A 14839-nucleotide genomic window follows, 5' to 3' on the forward strand; every position below is an offset into this window, starting at 1 on the left:
TGCAATGAAAAATACAGACCTCCGTCAAAGCACTTATGAGCTTCTCTTATCCTCCATCCAGTCAGATCAACTTCATATTCATCCTGCTGAGAGATTAGGAATGGTGTAATCCTATATCTGTTTACTCAGAAGTGAATCACACTATGTTTAATGGGAGCTTACTACCCAGTAAGTAGTTACAGGAATGCATCCTAAATGCACGAAGGCCAGGAACAGTATCTTTTCTGTTCTGCATCACATAAAATGTAGTATTGTTGCTTTTAATACAGCTATAATTAATTTCAGCTAGAATTATTATAAAAATGTGGGCGGTAATTTTAGACTGGTGTATGTATCAAATGATTTTTATATTAAAAGCTGCAATTAGGCACGTTGGACTCCAGGGTTTTTTTGTACTGCTGGGAGCAGAATGAAAGTTTCTTTTAAAAATATATTAATAAAAGTCCATTTAGGATAGCTGGATAGCTCAGTTAGTAGAGCATGAGACTTTTAATCTCAGGGTCATGGGTTCAATCCCCATGTTGGGCTAAAGATTCCTGCATTGCAGGGGTTGGACTAGATGACTCTTGTCGTCCCTTCCAATTATTCTATTCTATTCTATTCATTTATTTGTTTCTTTACTTATTGATTGAGTAGATTTCTATTGAATCAGTGAAGGTATGGTTGCAAAGCGTCTTCCATTCAGGTAATGACCAGATCCTAACCTGCTTAGCTTCAGCAAAAACTCTAGGAAGATAAAAGGACATGTCTAAAGGAAGGGTGAGAGAAACAGTTTGAGAAGAGAACTGTCCTATTTTATAAATGTAGTACTAGATACGCTACAGGATTTGCCATCACTTCAACTCTGACATTTCTGCTGATTGAAGAATCCTTGAAATCTGAAGAGAGTTTTCTGTGTGGGCTAATGATTTGACCAAAGTTAAGTGCTTTTTTACTTCCATTGGTTTCAGTGGAAGAGTTAAGTACATCAAAGCAAGGCAATAAAAAGTGGGCTTTCTAACTGTACTGGTCTCACTTCTTCTGCTAAAAAGAACACTTTGCCCCATCTCATAGGATTGTTAGCCTAGATTGGCATATTTATCACATATAAGATTAAGACAAATCCACCCAGAATCTACCAATTTCAAAAAGTGTACAGAATGTCTATGCCTGCGTTGCTTAATGAACAAGAAGCAGGTGATAAGGAAACCTATTCCGGTGTCACAGAGAGAATTATTTTATACCAGTGTTTCCCAACCAGTGTGCCTCCAGATGTTTTGGGACTACAACTCCCATCATTCCTGACCACTGGTCTTGCTAGCTAGGGATGATGGGAGTTGTAGTCCCAAAACATCTGGAGGCACACTGGTTGGGAAACACTGTTTTATACCACCGAGTTACTAATTTCATGATTTCAGTATTCATAGCAAGAGATAACAAGAATATGCAGTGTACACCCTGAAGTGTCAGTAGGAAGGAAATGTGGAATTACATCTTTTTAACATTTTCCCAAGCACTTGTCTAGCTTGTGAAATAGCTTTGCAAAACTAATTCCCGCCCCCCCATCCACAAGTGAACGTAAGCTATTTGCATACATCATCCACAGCTATTTTTATTTTATTTTATTACCAAAGACTTTTAAAGAGAGACATCTAGGAGTGGTGTAATGGAATTAAGATTCAGTTCTGCTTTCTGTCTGTTCTGAAGAGCATGCTTGAAATTTCAATTAGATTTCCCACTCCCCAAAGAAGCAAGTGCACAATGCCAGGAAACTGAAATTCTCTTGTTTATTGAGACTCTGAAGTTTCAATATTTCACAGACCAACTTTAGCTCAAGGAACTGCAAGCTTATGGTATGGAATAGCAGAGGAGCACAGACTAGGAAAAGTTGTTTCCAGTGAACTCTGTACATGCAAATGGATCCAGGTATGCAGCCCTGGAGGAAGGACCCCCCACCCCCATGCTGCAGGCAGGCTGCTTTCCAAATGCAGGGTGGTTTCAGACATGGGCGTACCCAGTGAGGGGCATGGGGGCATCTGTTTCCCCCCCCCCGAAGGAAAAAAAATACCGTATTTTACGGACCATAACCCACACTTTTTTCCTCCGAAAACGGAAGGGGAAAAGTCGCTGTGGGTTATGGAAATCGGGCTGTTTTTGCCCCCTCCACGGCTGCAGCCAGCAACAGGGACGTGGGGGGAGGGAGAGAAGCAGCCCGAAATCGGGCTGTTTTTGCCCCCTCCACGACTGCAGCTAGCGACAGGAACGTGGGAGGGGGGGGAAGGAGCAGCCTGAGCTGGGGGGGGGACAGGAGCTCCATGCTTCCTTTCATCCTTTCTTCCCCCACTTTCTTTCTTCCTTTTTCTCCCTCCCTCCCTCCCTCCCTCCCTCCCTCCCTCCCTCCCTCCCTCTCCTTCCTTCCTTCCTTCCTTCCTTCCTTCCTTCCTTCCTTCCTTCCTTCCTTCCTTCCTTCCTTCCTTCCTTCCTTCCTTCCTTCTCTCTCTTTCCTCTCTCCCTCCTTCCTTCCCTCTCTTGCCCGCCCCCAGTTTTGATCCTGGGTACGCCCCTGGTTTCAGAAATAGCCCCCAAACAGTGTGCAAAGTTGTTGTTGAAAGTGGGAGAAATATATGGTGCACAGGGACAACTATAAGAGGGTTTGTCATGTTTCATGAAGTCAGTTTTCAGCTCCGTTTCCACCCCAGTTCCATATATCAGTTTAAGTTGGAGCAGCACAAGTAGTGATTTTTGGCACTGTAGCATAAATGTGCTCTGCTGCCCCCCCAAATCCTCTGTGGTTTCAGTGTGGATTAAAGCCCATAGAAAGCCATGCAAAGGGGTGATTGGGGAACTCATTCTGGAGCTCACTTCTGGTAAAGAGCCCGGTAGAATTAAGGTACCTAAGGAGACCCAATACCAAATAACAAATCACCTGGTCCTATGTGTTGGTTTTAAATATTTTGGTATTTGCTTTAAAGGGGAAAATACTTTAGGTAAAATAAAGGGGAAAATACTTTAGGTAAAGTACTCTTTGACGAAAGACACCCATGTTTAAAATCACAAAACATGCAGCAAAATAAAGTGTGAAATATAGGGTGTTAGACCTTTAAAATATCCCTTTCTAAGTTTCTTCCAAAGTTCCCCACTTTCCTTAGCAAAGAAAGAGACAACACATTTGGTATGTTAAAAATGGTTTACTTACAAACTCTTCAAAGGTCAGATTCATGTGTTTTTCCACACAGCAGCAAGAAAAGATAGGTAGCATAACTTAGGTTCCAAAATGGTAAGGGTTTCTAAATTATTTGTATAGAAAGACAAAGATGGCTTGCTTAAGCCATAAGTGTTAGTGAGAAAAGTGAGAGAACAACGAGTTTGGTAACCCTTCTTCCCAAGGTGAGGGGGTGTGACTTAGCAGGGCCTGGCAGGACAGCTTACTGTATGCTCTTAACCCCTTCATGTATTAATTAGACTTAAGCATGTTGGTTATAGAAGGCGGATTTATTCCAAACTATGCAGGGAGGTGCTCCCTTGCCTCTTGGGGTTGGTTAATACTGCAAGGGCTTCTGCCTCAAGTGGAGAGGCTTGAGCTTCAGAAGTGGGGAAGGCATAGCTCTGTGGTAGAACATCGGCTTGGCACTCAGAAGGTCTCAGGTTCAATCCCCCCCCCCACATCTCCAAGAAAGGCTGGGAGAAAACTCTGGAGAAGCACTGCCAGTTTGTGTAGTCTACACTGAACTAAATGACAATATAAAAAAATTCCTTCCAGTAGCACCTTAGAGAACAACTAAGTTTGTTATTGGTATGAGCTTTCGTGTGCCTGCACACTTCTTTAGATACTTCAGATATGCATGCACACGAAAGCTCATACCAATAACAAACTTAGTTGTTCTCTAAGGTGCTACTGGAAGGATTTTGTTTTGTTTTGTTTCAACTATGGCAGACCAACACGGCTACCTACCTGTAACTAAATGACAGTATGCTAATTATTTATTTGCTAAACTTTATCCAGTGCCTAGGCTTCCATGTAAAATGCAAACTTGCTTAAGTTGATTAAAAGCCCTACTCGGCATGGGATAATGGGAGCTATAGTCCAGCAACTTCTGGAAGATCACTGATTCCCCATCCCTGGCATAAGGCAACGTTTCTACATAAGTGCAGCAATATAGCGGTCTAGCTGCCTCTCATATACATCAACAAAAATGAAGCAAGGTTGAAGGACACATACTGTAATATCACTTGTTTCTTTTGCATGCTTGCTCCAGTAGTTCTATTATTTTTAGGGAAAGTATGACCTTCCTTAGCTATGTAGTTAATCTCTTCAAATAATTCCTGTGACTTGGTCCATTACTAAAATTAAAAAGATAGTTGTATTTTTAGATCTATCTTTAATAATGAGATTATACTGGCTGTTTTCCAGACATCAGACTCCTCTTCTAAACTGTGTATGCTCATCAGCAGGCATCTCCTGTATCTAACTAAGGGCAAAACTAGACACTCATTCAATTTGTAGCATGAAACTACATATCATGCTTATCCTTAATTAATTATAGGCAGCAGGGGCTGGATTCTTACTGGGAAGACAGTGCATGAGGAGGAGGAGCTCCTACAAAAAAAGAGTTAGGAATCATGGGATAAAAAGGTTAATCCTCTGTTAGACAAGAGAGAGAGAGAGAGAAATGCTGTTGTTGTTGTTTTTACAAAGCATAGGTTAGGAATAAATGGAGGGAGATAAATAGTGGGTGCCCTGTATATGTACCCGTATATTCTGGCTTATAAGACGACTGGGCGTATAAGACGACCCCCAACTTTTCCAGTTAAAATATAGAGTTTGGGATATACTCGCCGTATAAGAAATACGACCCGGCATATAAGACGACCCCTGACTTTTGAGAAGATTTTCCTGGCTTTAAAAAGTAGTCTTATACGCAGGAATATACAGTATATTGTAATCACCCAAATAATTTTTATTGATGCTGTTTAGCATTCATAACTGAGGTGAGGTCAGAGATGAGCAGAACAGTGGTCAAGTTTGAGGGATGTTATGAAAGTATTTATGATGGTGCAATCCCAAACAGTTCCAGGTGTCTGATGCATCCCTGAGGGGCATTATAGGAAACGAGAATCCTGACACCTGCTGCATACAGTATTTCTATCCATAACTTGATTCCAAATTATAGTCACCATACCTGTTTGTCTACCTTATTCCCTGGTCATCCTTTGGAAGTATATTCAGTGTGCTGGATTAATTTTTGTCATGGAAAATGAAAATCTGGATAGCTAAACGCTTTTAGAGAAAATGTAATATATACAGTGAGCCAAGTTTCAATATTTTCTAGTTAAATCTGATGCCAGCATATGTTATTTGTCTTAAATATGTGTACACCCAAGCCAAGATGATGGCAGGCGCTGATCACAAGCTTTGCCTTTGTGTTGATTGCATATGGCAAGGAAATAGGGCTGCAAAAGGCAGTCTTATTGCCAAGCTGTACGCTGGCAGTTTGCAATGAAAAAATATCTAGCCTTTATGGTGGGGGATTGCAAAAAAAAAAAAAAAAAAAAATTCTATACTGCCAAATTAAGAAAAAACAATATGGCAGTGAACAGTGTAAAATTGACAATAGAATTACATTAATTAAACAAGTTCAAAATGCATTATATATAGAACACAATTTGCAAGAAATATTAACATACCGCTTTAAAATGTATTAGTGGAAGGGGGGAAAGGGGAGGGAGGTTTATTGGTTTGTGGTTTTTGTTCTCATTTTTATCATGTATTTCATGTTTTTATATTGTATTTTATGTTGTGAGCTGCCCTGAGATGTATGGATGAAGGACAGTATACAAATTTAATAAATAAACCAACAAAAATAAAATGCACACAAAAGTACTGCAAAATAGAAGCCACCTACTTATTTTACTTCAGTTTATAAACACTGTATTTATAGTGCTATAACTGTAAATATTTTTATGCAAATACCCAAACATCAGCTCATACTGTACAATGGGTAACAAGAGGCTTTAGTGATAGACCTCATAGTTAGTTGAAAAAGTTAACTGTTTGAGCTAAATTACGTAAGACTTTTCTGGTACCAAGTTATCAAAAACTGCCTTTTGTCAAAGTCAAAACAGCTTGATGATGGTGATGATTGCCATGGTCTTTCTTGGAATCCAGAAGTGCAGAGCAAATTCTTAATTCCATTAAGTCTCCATTCAGATGCATCTGGAGCAATATGTTGCAGGGTCTACAAATTCACTATTGAAGACAACTTGAGGAATAGTAGGCCATTTGGTATAGTTTTTAATTCCTCCCATAGGATTGAATGTGTGCCTGAGCACAGTCTAGGAGGAAACTGCTGTCGAGGCAGAGGCAATTAACCAATAAACCATTCTTTATTTTGCAGAAATCAGCTCCATGTTTTATTTCCTTCCTTGGGTCAATTCTCCCTTGTTTTCAGTCTTCCCCTGGCCAAGGTAAGAGAGGCTGGAGTATGTTGCCTTATGGCTAACCAAAGCCTCTGCCTCCTCACCTGCCCAGAATTTCCAAGTAGGGCTACATACATCTTGTAGAACTAATGCAACTCCATGCAGATAATAGCTAGATAGACCAGTAGTCTGACTTGATATAAGGTAGTTTTCAATATTCCCAAATTTAGTCCCCAAGATTTGTTCTTGGCTACAATTCATGGTTAGTGAGGAGGAAGTTTAATCATGAGTCCAGGTTCAGATGATACACTAAGGTGATACACAAACCTTTCCTTAGCTCAGCACAGCAGGGGAGTAAAAAGGACCATGAAGTTGCAAGCTGTTAGTTCAGAGACTGCACATTTGTGCAGTCCTGAAAAGCCATAGCTTGGCTTACCATGTCTTGCAAACCGGACCTAAGTTATTTTCTGCACACACACCCCAACATTGTAAATGACCTTTCAAAAATAAAAAAGATTACACACAGAAAATACTTGGGTTGTTTTCTCTCTTTTTTAAAAAAATTAAACTGATGTATATAACAATGGTGTCATTCCCAGTTTTACAGTGCCTTCCTAATTAAGCTTAAATAATAGTTTTCCCATTGTGACGGTGTATTGATTGTTCATTGCTCTGCAGTCCTTTGCTGGTACTGCCAGCTGCTCCTTCATGCTTGAACTATACAAATAAGCCATATTTTTTCCAAATGTCAAGAAGTGATAATTAACCTTGCATTGCCCTTTGCTCCCTTAAAGTATCCTGATGTGTACAACTAGAGATGTTGTTTCTGTGTTTTGTATACCGTACATGTGTGTGTGTGTGTGTGTGTGTGTGTGTGTGTGTGTGTGTGGTATAAAACATCTGTGAACATGTGTGCTAAGTAATTAATATTCCATATGCCTAATATATTGTAGACAACACAGTTTAATCAGGCTATAGTAGAGAGCTAGAAAACGAGTGATTCGTGTTGTTGGCTACAGAGACTTGTCTTTTTCTTTGTGACAAAGTGTGGGGTTATGGTTACAATACTTGAATCCAGGATACAGATTTCCTTTTTGTATTTGAAACTGAATTCCTGGGCAAAATGGACCCAGCAAGGTAATTGTTACATTGCTCTCAATCAGTGTCATGAAATTGTTCTTTCTCCCCAGCAGAACTGTTCTGCTGTTGAGAGCCACATGAAATGTACTCTCAAAGAACTTTAAAAGGTCAGCAAGGTGGGACTCACCCAAGCCATCCTTGTTCTGCTTCAGCAATGCTCATTTTATACACTGGATCATTCTATTAGAATGCTTTGCGCCAGTTTCCCCAGGAACAGTTGTTAAACCAACCAGCCTAAAATGCTGGTTGGGAGTGCTGAGGTACATGCATCGATATAGACAGCTATACAAGGTTCATATCCGCCTACCAGTGACAGCATTTAAATTACCTTCTCTAAACATACAAATATTGATTGAAAATGAGCAGCTTGGAAGGAAAAGGAAACAACCCTCATTTAAAATGAAAAATAAAGTTTCAAATAAAATTCATACAGGGAACTAAAAAAAAACCTAGTGAAGTCAGCCATAGAGTTTCTACTATCGTTTTGTTTGTAGGCTGTAAATTGGTCTGAAATGTTAAACAGAGTTTTAAGCACACTCACCCTTAAGAACCTGACGGCTGCTTATTATGATTATGCAATAGACAATATTTATATTGAATCAAAACTACTATTTAGAAGGCTTTTGTGGTTCATAAAGCAAAAGAAAATATAAATATTTTATGGTTCTGCTTCCTAGCTGTAATTTCTACAGGTGTTTTAGTCTTTCCAGCAGTATTTAGATTCGCTTTTCTCAGCAGTGAGTTGCTTGGAACTTTACAGCCCTATTCACTTTCTACATTACAGTAATTTCTGAAATGTATGTTGTTTCATCTCAGGAAATACAAAATGGTTTATATTAAAACAATGAGATCAAGAAAACATGTTAATTGGAAGAAGCTATTAAAGTGCAGTAGAGATGACTGTTCAAGACATACACATTCGAAGGATATTTGGCTGAACAAGAAAACAATATGATACAATTTAATATATTATGAAACCTCAAATCATGTATTAAATTCAATGGCATGACAAATTATATTGGAAAGTGCCTGCTGGGCATTTTAGTTCCAATTTGCAACAACAATAATAATAATAATAATAATAATAATAATAATAATAATTGTCCCTTCCACTCTACAAGTCTATTATTCTATTATTATTATTATTATTATTATTATTATATTATTATTATTATTATTTTATTAGCTTGATTAGGAATGTTTCTAAACTTATAGAATATAAAATGAGAGTAGTATAACGCTTCAAAGTAAAAGCAAAGGAGAAAGAGATAAAAAATTTGTTTATAGATAAGCCTTAGATAGAAAACGGATGATGTTGAACTTCTATGCTTAAGATTACTACTGTCTTTAAGGATATTTGAATAGTTGGGATTTATGGCTGACTCATTTGGTGTCTTTGAACAACTAACCTAATCATCTTAGCAGGGATTTATGGCTGACTCATTTGGTGTCTTTGAACAACTAACCTAATCAACTTAGCAGGTATATGGAAAATCTTCAGACAGCTAAACTGTGCGGTTTCTCTATCCCCCATGTATTTTTGAATATTTAATAGATTGCCTTATCCGTACATTGAACAGTCACATTGCACAGGCATACTTATTTTGGGAAAAGGAGCAGATACAGAATCTTGTGCCTGCTGCTTACTATAACCTCTACTTACGAATAACTCTACTTACAAATGTTTCTACTTACGAATGGAGCTCCGTCCACCATCTTGGATGCAGTTTAGATAGGACTTTTTTCTACTAACGAATTTTTAGATAGGGTTGCTTCGACTTACAGATTTTTTCTCCCAATGCATTCCTATGGGATTCAACTTACAATTTTTTTCTACTTACAAATGTGCGTTCGGAACGCATTAAATTCGTAAGTAGAGGTACTACTGTAGTTATGAAGCTAGCTTGGTTGAAATAAGCCCCATGCCTTACAAGCATGCCCCAATTCCATCAGTGATACTTTCCCCTTCACCAGTTTTTTTTATTTGTTTTTTTTAATTTTAAAAATAGACTTTATTAGAGAATTTTTTTAAAAAAAATACACACACTAGAAAATATACACATACTTAACAACTTAAATAGCATCGCATAACAAAATGATATAGATAACGTAACTGCATATTTAAGCCACCCAACATAAATCAATCAACATAAATAAGCAAATCAAAATTAATCTAAGCAGGTTAACTCAGGCAAACTACAAATAATAAACAAATCAACTTAGATAAACATAACATAACGTAACATAACTTAACATAACATAACAACATAGCATAACATAACGTAATATAACATAACAAAAGAAAATGTATATATATGTATACACACACACACACACATATGTGTGTGTATATATATATATATATATATATATATATATATATATACATACACACACAATCCCCAAGTCAGATCTTAACACATGGGCCTATCTCCATAAAATCCATTCATTTTAGTTTAAAATTGGCTTCCAATCGCCAATATATCGCTTCCCTTACTATTATTTCCTCTTTAATTTGCTTTCCCTCTTATTAAATCCAATTGAATTGTATTGTTCCTGCATGTTTTCTCTATTCCAGACAAATCACTAGCTCTGTTTTGATGTTTTCTTTTTTAAAATACTCTTCCACGTATCTCCATTCTGATTTTATTCTCTGTTTTGATATGTTCCTAATTACCGCCGTCATTCTTGCTAAGTTCATAAACTCTACTACTTTAATTTGCCACTCTTGGATTGTTGGTATTTCAGTTCCTTTCCATTTCTGGGCTAATACTAATCTCGCCGCGGCGCACGCATATAAGAAAATATTAATTCTATCTCTAGGTATGTTTTCTGGGATTAGGCTTAATAAAAAATATTCAGGTTTCTTTTCAAACGTAATTTTTATCATTTTCTTCATTTTTTCATATATATCATTCCAAAAATTATATATATTTTTACATTCCCACCAACAGTGAAAATACGTACCAGTTTTTTCCTGGCACTTCCAACATTTTTTTGTTTCTGTTTTGTAGATTTTAGCTAATTTTTCTGGCGTCAGGTGCCATCTATATACAAGCTTCATCATATTCTCTTTGATTCCTGAACACGCTGTAAACCTCATTGTCGATCTCCACAATTTATCCCACTGTACTTTATATATTGGTCTTCCTATATCCTGAGCCCATTTTGTCATCACAGATTTTATCTCCTCATCTTTCAATTCCCACTCCAACAAAAATTTATACATCTTGGACAATGATTTAGTCGTATTATCAATCAAAATTTCTTGTAATTTAGATTTCCCCTCATTAAATCCTAATTCTTTATGTTTTTTAAATAAACTTTGTATTTGTAGGTAATGTAGCCAGCTAGCACAGTGGTGTTTGATCTCTTCAAATGGCTTCAATATAAATTGATCCCCTTCTTTCACTGTTAGTTCTTGATAAGTTGGCCATTTTCCATCTTTACCTCGGCCACTCATCGTTGTCATTTCTAATGGTGACGCCCACCAGGGCGTCTTTGTTTCTAATAAATTTTTATATTCCTCCCAAATTTAAAATACCGATTTTTTAATTATATGATCCGTAAAGCTTTTATCCTTTCCTCTGCTTTCCTGTAATAGGTACGCGTGCCATCCTTTATTATTCCTAAACCCTTCTAATTCCAAGAGTTCACTGTTTTCTAATACTATCCATTCCCTCATCCAGCAAAAACATGCGGAGGCATGATATAATTTAAGATCAGGGACCCCCCAGCCACCTCTCTCCTTGCTGTCCGTCAATAATTTATATTGAATTCTTGCTTTTTCCCCTAGCCATATGAATTTGCTTAAATCTTTTCTCCATGAATCAAAAATTTCTTTCTTTCCTATGATAGGTAACATTTGAAACAAAAACAGGATCTTCGGTAACACTGACATTTTAATCACTGCTATCCTTCCTGATAAAGACAAATTTAACTCTTTCCAGCAGTCCAAATCCTTTTTAATCTCCTTCCATACTCTGAGATAATTGTTCTCATACAGGTTTATATTATTGGGGGTAACAACAATTCCTAAATATCTGATTTTATTAACTATTTCCCAATTTGCAATCTTCTCCAAATCTATTGCTTCTTTCTTCCCTATATTTTTGACTATCATTTTGGTCTTTTTCATATTAACTCTAAAGCCTGACACTTCCCCATATTTTTGCAATTTCTCCTTCAGATTAATTATCGAATCTAATGGTTCTTCCAACATTAAGATCACATCATCGGCAAAGGCTTTAGTTTTATAGATGTTCTTCCCCAGTGTTATCCCCTTAATGCTTTTATCTCTTTGGATGTCTTTTAACAGAAATTCAATTGACAAAATGAACAATAAAGGAGATAAGGGGCATCCCTGACGGGTACCCTTTTGTATTTCAAATTCCTCCATTATTTCTCCATTTAATATCAATCTTGCCTTCTGTTCTTTATAGATTGCGTTTATCCCCTCTAAGAATTTACCCCCTATTCCAATTTCCCTCAACGATTTTTTCATAAATTCCCATGTCAAATTATCGAAGGCTTTTTCGGCATCCAAAAAGATAAAAGCTACTTTTTTGCTTGGCATCCAATCTAGGTACTCGACTAAATCTAAGAAAATTCTCATATTATTTGACATTTTTCTCCCTGGTAAAAAGCCCTGTTGGTCATGTCCAATGATCCTGTTTAATATCTTTTTTAGTCTTCCGGCTAGTATATCACTAAAAATTTTATAGTCGACATTAAGTAGAGAGATCGGCCTGAAGGATCCCACCTGATCGTTCTCTCCCTCTTTCTTCGGTATTAATGTTATAAATGTTTCTCGCCATGTTTTTGGGAACACTCCTTTTTCTAAGATTTCATTTGTCAACAATTGGTACACACCACCTATCTCCTCCCAAAACAATTTATAATGCCGACTTGATAGGCCATCTGTTCCAGGTGACTTACCCAATTTCAATCTGGTAATAGCCTCATATATTTCTTGCTTTGATATCGGTTTGTTAAGTAACTCTTTTTCTTCTTCATTAATTTGGTTTATATCGCATTTGGTAAAATAATTTCCCAATTTTTCTCCATCAATATTCTCTCTTTTATACAAATTTTTATAGAATTTGACAAAACATTTCTGTATATCCTCTCTGTTATTCAACCTTTTCCCTTTATCTACTATGCTTGTAATCATTCTTTCACTCTGTTTCTTGCGTATCTGCCAGGCTAAAAGCCTTCCTGCTTTCCCCCCATGTTCGAATGTCTTTTGTTTCATCCATTTTATTTTATTCTCAATTTCATGGCACGCCAATGTAGATAATTTATTTTGTAGAAGCTTAATCTGTGTTACCAAATTTCTATCGTCTGGTTTTTTGGCTAACTCCTTCTCCTTCTCCTCCATTTCTCTCCTAATTTCCTCCATATTTCTTTCTCTCTCTCTTTTAACCCTATTCTTTTGTTGAAGGTATATGCCTCGGATAAAGGCTTTGCTTGCATCCCATGTTGTCGTCAAATCTACTTCTTTCGAGATATTGTTTTTAAAAAATTCTTTCAACAAACCTTTAACTTTTTCAACAAATACTTCATCATTTAGAATTCTCTCATCCAATCGCCATCTTCTAATCTGTCTATTATATTCTCTTATTTTCACCATAACTGGGTTGTGGTCCGATATGGATTTTGTTAAAATTTCACATTTTTCTACCCTAGACATTAATTTAGATGACACCCAGATCATGTCAATCCTTGACGCCGACTTCTGAGCCCCAGAATAATATGTAAATTTCTTTTCTTCGGGATTTTTCACTCTCCACCCATCCTTTAATTCATAATTACTTATTATATTGAAAAAAGCTTCCAGTAATTTACCTCTATTTTTTTTCCTTCCTTTTGTTCTATCCAATTGTGGTACTATAACCCCATTAAAATCTCCGAGTATGATTACCTCTTCTTCATCTATATATTCTTCCATCTTCTTCCCCAATTTCTTAAAAAAAATCCAGTTTACATCCATTTGGAACATAAGTATTGATTATTGTCACATTCCCTGTTGGTAAAGTCAAACGCACTCCCAACATCCTTCCCTCCTTATCCTGGAATATCTTTTCTGCCTTTATACTAGATTTCACATATGTAACCACCCCCCTATTCTTCTTCACATCAGATGATATAAATTCTGTACCCAACCTCTTATTAATTAATACCCTTTCATGATCTTTAGATACATGCGTTTCCTGGAGGCATATAATGTCCCAGGAATCTTTTTTCAATATATACTCCGTCTTATTTCTTTTAATTTTATCATTTAATCCATTAATATTCCATGAAATAATTTTTAGATTCATAACTTTATTATATCACTTCAACTGTAGGCTATCAATGTCGGCTTTGATTTTAAAAATTCTTGAAAATAGGAAAGGAAAAAAGGAGGGGAGGAAAGGAGGGGAACAACTAAAGAGGGGGGGAGGAAAGGGGAGAATAGAAAGGGAAAGAGAAAAAAAGGGGGAGGGGAAGGGGGAGGGAAGGGAACAAGGGGAAAGGAAAAGGGAAGGAAGGGAGGGACTAAAGAATAAAACAGAAAAAGGGAAAAATTATGTATGGGGGGGGAGACAATAAGGGTGAGCAACTGTTGTTTACAATTCCATCATGAACACGAGAAACAAATCGGAAGTAGGTAACTAAATTATCCGCCTTTATATGTTAGAGTCACTTCGTCTTAGTTCTCTTCTTCTTCCCCAAACAGTTCTTTCTTTTGTCTATTATAAAATCTTTCCGCTTCTTCCGCCGATCTGATCGTTTTCCTTTTACCTTTAAATGTAAACGTGAGTCCTTCTGGGAACTCCCAAGCATACCACATATTTTGCTTCGATAGAGCATCCGTCAGTACTTTATAGTTCTGTCTCTTCTGCCGAATCCTTTTGGGAATTTCTTTAAATATGGAGATGATTTTCCCGTCTATCGTCAGGCTTTCTTGCTTTTTCTTTTGCAGTATTTTGTCTCTGAGTAGCATTGAGTTGAAAAAAACCATACAATCCCCGGGGCCTTTGATGTTCTTTGACCGGTCTATTCTGATTCGTTAGATCTTATCCACATCCATCAATAACTCTTCCTCATTAACGTTCAGCCATTTTGACAATTCCTTGGTTATTTTTTCTTCTATTTGCTCATTTGCTGACTCAGGAATGCCTCTCATCCGTAAAATCGTGGACTTCTGTTTCATCTCAAGTAGTGAAAGTTGATCTGCCAGATCTTCTTGTGCTTTCTTTATTTTTTTATTTTCCTCCTCTTCCTTCTCCTTTATCCTCTTTAATTCTCTATTTTCCAC

The 14839-nt window shown here is 37.0% G+C and overlaps 1 non-coding gene across 1 annotated transcript; it reads left to right on the forward strand.

The window, feature by feature from the left end:
- Window positions 1-455: 455 nt before the first annotated feature.
- TRNAK-UUU (transfer RNA lysine (anticodon UUU)) lies at window positions 456-529 on the forward strand. Its single transcript has one exon. It is a non-coding gene; the product is annotated as a tRNA-Lys (tRNA).
- Window positions 530-14839: the final 14310 nt, after the last annotated feature.

Source organism: Zootoca vivipara, chromosome 11 (assembly GCF_963506605.1).
Source record: "Zootoca vivipara chromosome 11, rZooViv1.1, whole genome shotgun sequence".
Classification (NCBI taxonomy): Eukaryota; Metazoa; Chordata; class Lepidosauria; order Squamata; family Lacertidae; genus Zootoca; species Zootoca vivipara.